Source organism: Haplochromis burtoni, unplaced genomic scaffold (assembly GCF_018398535.1).
Source record: "Haplochromis burtoni strain Fernald_Lab_line unplaced genomic scaffold, NCSU_Asbu1 Contig_252, whole genome shotgun sequence".
Taxonomy (NCBI): Eukaryota; Metazoa; Chordata; class Actinopteri; order Cichliformes; family Cichlidae; genus Haplochromis; species Haplochromis burtoni.
The window spans coordinates 784,775-791,571 of NW_024582613.1; the positions used below are offsets into that span (position 1 = coordinate 784,775).

The following is a 6,797-nucleotide window of genomic DNA, read 5'->3' on the forward strand; positions in this document are numbered from 1 at the left end:
CTCTCTTCAATTGGGTTCCAGTCAATGAAACACTGGAGGTAGTTCGTAGAGATTACAGGATTATCCCAACCTCAGCAACAGGACCACTCTCAGCACCGACCAAGTGCTGCTTTTGGAACTGTGACTTAATTCCACGTATTTCACATTCAAGGGTCAGTTCTACAGGCAGAAACATGGGTGTGCCATGGATTCCCCAGTTTAACCCAATGTGGCCAATTTGTACATGGAAGAAGTGGGAAAAAAGAGGGCTTTGTTATCCTATCCTGGAAAACCACCAAGTCATTGGTTCAGGTATGTGGAAGACACTTGGGTGAAAATCAAAAATCAGGACGTACCACAATTCACGGATCACATTAACTCGGTGGATCAAATCATCAAATTCACCAGGGAGGATATGAAAACTGGCAGGATAGCTGAGTGACTGAGATATCCATTAGTAATTTGTACCATAAACCTACGCATATGGATCAATGTTTAAGGTTTGACTAAAATGATTAAAATGACTTGAATAAAATGGCAAGTCCACTCCTCATTTGAAAATCAACTTCCTGTTAGCTCACGGATTAGCTATCATATTAGCTATTGGATTAGCAATCTCATTTCTGAAATCCCAAAGCAATGCAAATTAGCTTGTGCTCATACCTCTGTACTGCTAAGAAGTGTGTGCATTTGTACAAAGGCCATTTAGCCTCGGCACTTGCACTCTGTAAATTTTTAATTTACATGCGGCTAAAATGGTAAAGTTGCAAATGATGTCTATCAGTAGGACCTTTTTAACGTCTGCAACATGCTAACAAGCCAAGTCTGGATTCGAATTTGAAGTTGCTGGTGTGATCTTTGGTTTAAAGCAAACAACTGAGCCATTTACAGTGCAAAGTCATTTTCCCCTCACCTTCTACAACCTGAAAAGTGTTAAGCCTTTCATAAATAATGAGTTCTGCTGTGGGTCTCTCATTGCCTGTCTGTAGAAATAGGATATGATATAAAGTCATGTCTTGACATTTAAATCCTTAATTTGTTTGATGTCATGTTTGATATAGATGAACTTTTGTTTTCTCGTAGCTGAGCTGGTGAGTCCAGTCAGTGTACGTCAAATGGTCACCACAAACTTGAGGAACAGTCCTTTGAGCTGCACCCTTTTGGACTCCATGATCAATCTAATCCTCTCCCTATACCATGACCTGGTCCAAGGAGTTTCCTCACATTGCAAGTCAGGGGATTGTTTCACTCAGTGCAGCTGATGACACCTTTTATCCAAGTGCAGTAGAGTAAGAACGAGAACACCATTCCATCTCCTACAGAATCACCAGCTGCTATGATGGTGCTACCTGCAGGCTCCCGTTTTCATTCTCAGATCCTGACTCCAATACTTCCAGAGAAGGTGGATATTTATGCACTGTTATCATTATCTTTTAAATTTTTAATAGTCCCTCTCGTACTTGGTTGAGTACTGGGATCTGCCGCACCAGTGCATGAAACATGAGGGCACTAATAGACAGGGAGGAGATAATACTTGAATTCATTCTGAATGAAGACCAAATATTTTTTGACAGCCATTTCAGTAATGAGTACACATACTTTATGAATGCTTCTTTCCTGTCAACATATATTGGTCCCCAAATAACCATGGGTCATTGGCTAACATAGTTCCATCATCTTTTCGTCATCTACATTTTTGACCTGAAAGCAGAAACAACCATAACGTGGAGAAATTAAATTTCTGGATTTATGAATGAGGACTGTGTGGAGGAGAGCTGAGTCAGGTGACAGGTTGTTTACCTGACCTACAAGCTGGAGTCAGAACCTCTGATTTTTCCTCCTCTGACCAGGCATACCGAGTGGCACGATCAGCTGTCATAATCAGCATCATTTTTTCCACTGTAATTGTCAAAGGGGGCTGGAGGCCGGTAAGTTAAACTGAACCCAAGCACAGTAACCCATAGCAGAGGCAGAGAGAACATTTTAACAAGGTTTATTTAACTAATACAAGGGTAACACTTGGCAATGGCAAAATACACAGTGGCTTGGCTAATGTGGCGTGGTAACCTGGTTGTGGGGAAACAGGGCCGTGAAGGCAACTGGAGCGTGGCTGGTATGTAATAGTCACACTGGGGAGAGAGGAGAACAGAGTTAGAATGAGAGCCAAGGGTTAGTTTGGAGTTCGTGGATTATGGAGAAGGTGAGTATGACAGTTTTTCCCAGCTTACTTGCAGGAGGAGTGATAGAGGCTGGAGGGAGAGGCGGCGTGACTCCAGGAGAATTCGAGAGTGTGAGACAGCTGACCTGAGTTCTGTTGGTTTCGAGGTGGTGAAAGGGCAGGAGGGCAGGCAGGTGAGACACAGAGGGATTTCCAGAGAGCAGGTATGAAGGTGCGTGTTAATTCTGCACCGTGGAGTATCATCAAGTAGGCAGAGAAGAGACATTTTCTCATCAGCGTAGCACTTAAATCTCCCCAGCTTGATTCCCTCAATTAGCTCCAGGTGAGTAAAGCTGTGGAAACTCACCACTCACACAGACCATGACAAAAATATAATCTCCTTTCCCAAGAACAAACAGTTTACAACATACATAACTACACCACACCACAAAAATAACTAAGTTTCTTACCAAAGCATGACCAGGAATCCCATCAGTAGTATGTTTGCAGGAAAAATAGGTCCATGTGTGAGATGAACAGAAAAAAGAAAAAAAAAAGAAGCGGAGTTTCTGAGGTGAAGGAGGCTGCAACGGGGAGATTTCTTTCATGTGGACATGGTGGTGGATGTTAGGATTTCCAGTCATGTTCTGTAAGAAACAGTTTTGTTTTTGGTCTGAACTAGGGAGACCTACTTAGCTGTCACTGATTTCTTTTTATGTATAAGTTCATTCATTTCATTTAAAAGTTCACGGGTCTGGATAGCCAGTATGGAGGGCCAGGAGTGACAAAATAAATGAATTAAATAAACCATTAAATAATTAATTTTTTTAATTAATTAATTACAATTGGAATTAATTACTAAATACATATTTCAATAATTAATTAAATGCCCATTCACTATTGACCAGGAAGGAAGCTACTAAAATGGCTTCTTTTAGGCAGAAGATGAACTGTAGAGCTGCTCTGAAGTCCAGCTGCATCATAGGTCCGCTTTTATTTTGTCCATAACATTATAATCAGCCTTCACTGAACCACTATCATTGTGACTGTGAGCATATTAAATACAGCTCTATCCTTAAGCACAGCCCAAAATGGTTTCTAGTTCGTTAGCTTGCCTGTAGAGACAACTGTGCAACTAGGATGGAGGAGGGGGCTTGACTCTATAAAGCTGATATTAAAAAACAGAGGAAGGGAACACTGTGGTAGGAACCTGCAATGGGCTTGCGACATCATCCACAGGGCTGAGACAGAGAAACCGACAGCAGCTCATTTATACCTACAAACACTAGAGAGCCACCAATTAATCTGCACATATTTGGACTGTGGGAGGAAACCAGACACAATGGCACGAAGAACAAGCAAAAGGCACACAAGAAAGATCCCAGGTGAGCTGTGAAGCAACAAGGCTACACTGCCCCCTTGTGGACATTATGTGTTCTGAAATAGGGAAGCCCAATGTTATAGCTTTGAGAAGAAACAACAAAGTACTCACCTTATCCACACTGGTGTGTCTTTACCTTACTGATATAGTCTTAGTTATAAAAAAAGATTAATGGTGAAGGAACATTTTAAACTCATTTACATTGCTAATAATCTGTTTGTCAGCATCTCTTTCGAGTTCTGCCCTGACCTTCCAGGACCCAAGTACCCCTTTTCTGTCTATCAATTGCACCCTTGCCAGATAGAGCCCTCGCACCACTGTTGAGTTTCTCATTGGCAAGTCAAAGACTGTAATTGACAATTCAAATTAGTCTTGCCATGCTGCAAATTGCTTTAATTCATAAATTAAAATTTTGAATCATAATGATTATGAGACCTCTGAGTGGTAAAAATGGGAGCAGCAAATACAAAATAAGCCCTTTCTCAGTACTGAGTCCAATATGGGGACAGATATAAGAGATAAACAGGAGTTTGGGTTTTTTACCTGCCTCTCAATTATACAAGCTCTTAATCATGGGGTCAGAGTTGTTCACAAAAGAGTACGTGCAGTGCTATCTTGCAAAGCAAGTTCACATGAAAAACATCCTCCAAAGCAGAAAAATAACTAACCTTTTCACACAATAGTCTCAACCAAGAGTAGGCTGTAAACAAGTGTCGTAGATGGGATCTGTTTTTCACATGATCTAATCAGACCTGTGCTCCCATTAGCCAAAGAACTCAAACAAAGCTTACAGACACTCACACACAAACTTAAACGCACCTGAATGTAGCATCCACACGTTCGACAGGCAGGCTGTTTTCTGCTCCCACAGTAGAGCAGAGGATAATGGGAAAGATTAGTGTGAGCGGCTGATGCCTGGCGACCCTTTCTCTGAGAGGGTGGCAGACGGGGATGCTGGCTCTCAGTGGCCCTTGTCAATTAGAGCTTCCACTCTAGCAGGCCGGGTCTAATGAAGAGTCCGGAGCACAGGAGCAGAGTCAGTCAGGCAGGGATTGATCCCTAGCCTGGTGAGGGCACAGTTGGGGGGCCAATATTGGAATGCCTGGGGACTGAGGGACCACATCTTCTTCTTCTTCTTCTGCCTAAGGGGAAATATGATGCAGTTCCCTCTCTGTCTTTGTGCTCCCATTTGACTTCTCGACATCATTATGCTCCCTCCTCTGTTATAAATTATTCTACATCTTCATCTCCAAAAGTTCTGCTGCTGATGTACGTCAGCAGTTTAAAGTGTGAGCTCGGTGTTGGTGTGTGATAACACTCGTGCTTCAACCTGTTTTATGGTGAAAATTAAGCTTCGGGCAAATTGAGTTTGACTCACATTGTTAGAATAACCCTGTCAGAACAGTAACTGTTCATGTGGAGCAGGAGTCACTGAAGCTTTTCCATTCTGTTTGAAATTAATTAGGTCTATTCTATGAATGACAGGTTGTCCTTAACCTACAATGTCAGTTTTAAGGAAATACGCTATGCGTGTCCAAGACTGTAGCAACTTTCACTAGTTTTAACCACACTAGTAGAACAGCATTGGGATGGTGATGCTTGTCAGCCCACCACTATGATTGAGGCTGAGATATTATATTGCCTATTGCATAGATTGTATGGGAGCTCATAGTCCCCAGGTGACAAATCACTTATACTCCAGAGCAAAGATGGGTGTTACATGCCAAGAGATGTGGCTTTGCTTTTGTGTTCTTTTTATCTTTCAGGTGTCAAGCCTCCACCTATTGGCCAAAGTTGATTGGCATGTGTCTATTGGCTGGTCTGGGCACAGTTGGCCAATCACTCTCCCAGGATCACTACAAATGAGCAGCTCCCTGGCCAGCTGGTGGCTGCTGGCTTCTGCTTTATGACAAACATTTGTGTGAAGGCTTCTTTGTATTGTGTGTGATGAAGGCTGGACGGGTAAGCTGGGGTACCCTATACGCTGGCTGCAGAGTTTAAACTGTTAGACACACTAGGTTATGCAGTTGTATGTTTTCACTGACCTTTTGTCTAGTAGCTAGGTAGGCCTTTTGTTTTGCATTTTTCTTTTAGTTAGGCCCTGGAAGCTATCGACCTCTTTTTGTTTTATTAATTTCTTTGATTTGGCTCAACCGCCCAGTCCTCGTCCCCCACCTTTTTCTTTTGTTAAGTTTGACTATCAAGGCAAGCAACCAATAAATCCTGCCTGATTCTTAACTGTCCTGTTGTCCTCCATCTTCATTGATTGTGGTTGTCCAGTGTTGCTGTCTCCTTCCTACCTTTGCCTCCACCATGGTGAGGGGGGACGTAACACAAGTGGGGGCTCATCCGGGATCTTTTTATGCTGTGGACAACCTAAATTAATGAAAGTGTGTCGTGATTTTAGGGTGGCTATGTTTCATGGTTGCAGATGAAGATGAGTTTTGACCTGCTTGATTTTTTTTTAATCAACCTAGCGTTGGAAAGATTGACTTGTGTCGCAAAGACGACTTGTTAAGTATTGCTGCCCAGTGTAAACTTTCCGTACCAAAATACGGAGTGAAGAAGGATATTAAGCGGGCTTTGTTGGAGGGGTTAATAGAGTTGGGTATCTTAATTAGCCCTGCTACGACTGAGGTACCTTCTCAGGACCCTTAGCTCCCCCTGGAGCCTCTGCTAATCCAGCTTCTCCAGAGAGAACTGAAGAGCAAGCTCTATTTGCTACACCTCCGGGTGCCCAAGTTAAATCAGATGTGGCTCCCTAAACTCTGCCTCGTTTTAAGCCTTTCTCTCCAGAATCCCAGACATCTAGTAGTGATGCGAAGCTTAAGGTTCGCTTACTACGTTTACAGTTGGAGGCACAAGAGAAGGATAAGGTGCATAAAGCACTAGGGACCAAATGAGACACACCTCAACGACAGTTCCAGTTTCTGATATGGCCCCTTGCTAACCCTACTAGAAGGTCTACCAGATTTTTATTCTAGCACATAAGGTCAAAAAGCTGCAGAATTTCTAAGCAAATTATTTATTTTTGTTCAACAGAAAAAAGAAAAAAAACACACTCTATATTCTGAGCATGACCATTTACGCTCAGCCTTTGATAAGGTCAGGACCCCTCTGCCTCTTCAGTATTTCGGCATCTGTGCAGTGATCAGCATGCTTATCGTGCTTGTCACGGTCTGGCTGGGGCAGACCGTATGTGTTGCAGAGGAGGACTCAAACGCAGACCAAAACGTGGTATGGGTTAACAAAACAAGCCGTTTATTGAGACTAACAATA

At 42.7% G+C, this 6,797-nt stretch overlaps 1 long non-coding RNA gene across 1 annotated transcript; it reads right to left on the reverse strand.

The window, feature by feature from the left end:
* Positions 1 to 1,984: 1,984 nt before the first annotated feature.
* Positions 1,985 to 2,773, reverse strand: LOC106633559. Its single transcript, XR_001336909.2, has 3 exons — positions 2,608 to 2,773; positions 2,208 to 2,382; positions 1,985 to 2,108 (listed from the first exon to the last, which is right to left on the reverse strand). It is a non-coding gene; the product is annotated as an uncharacterized LOC106633559 (long non-coding RNA).
* Positions 2,774 to 6,797: the final 4,024 nt, after the last annotated feature.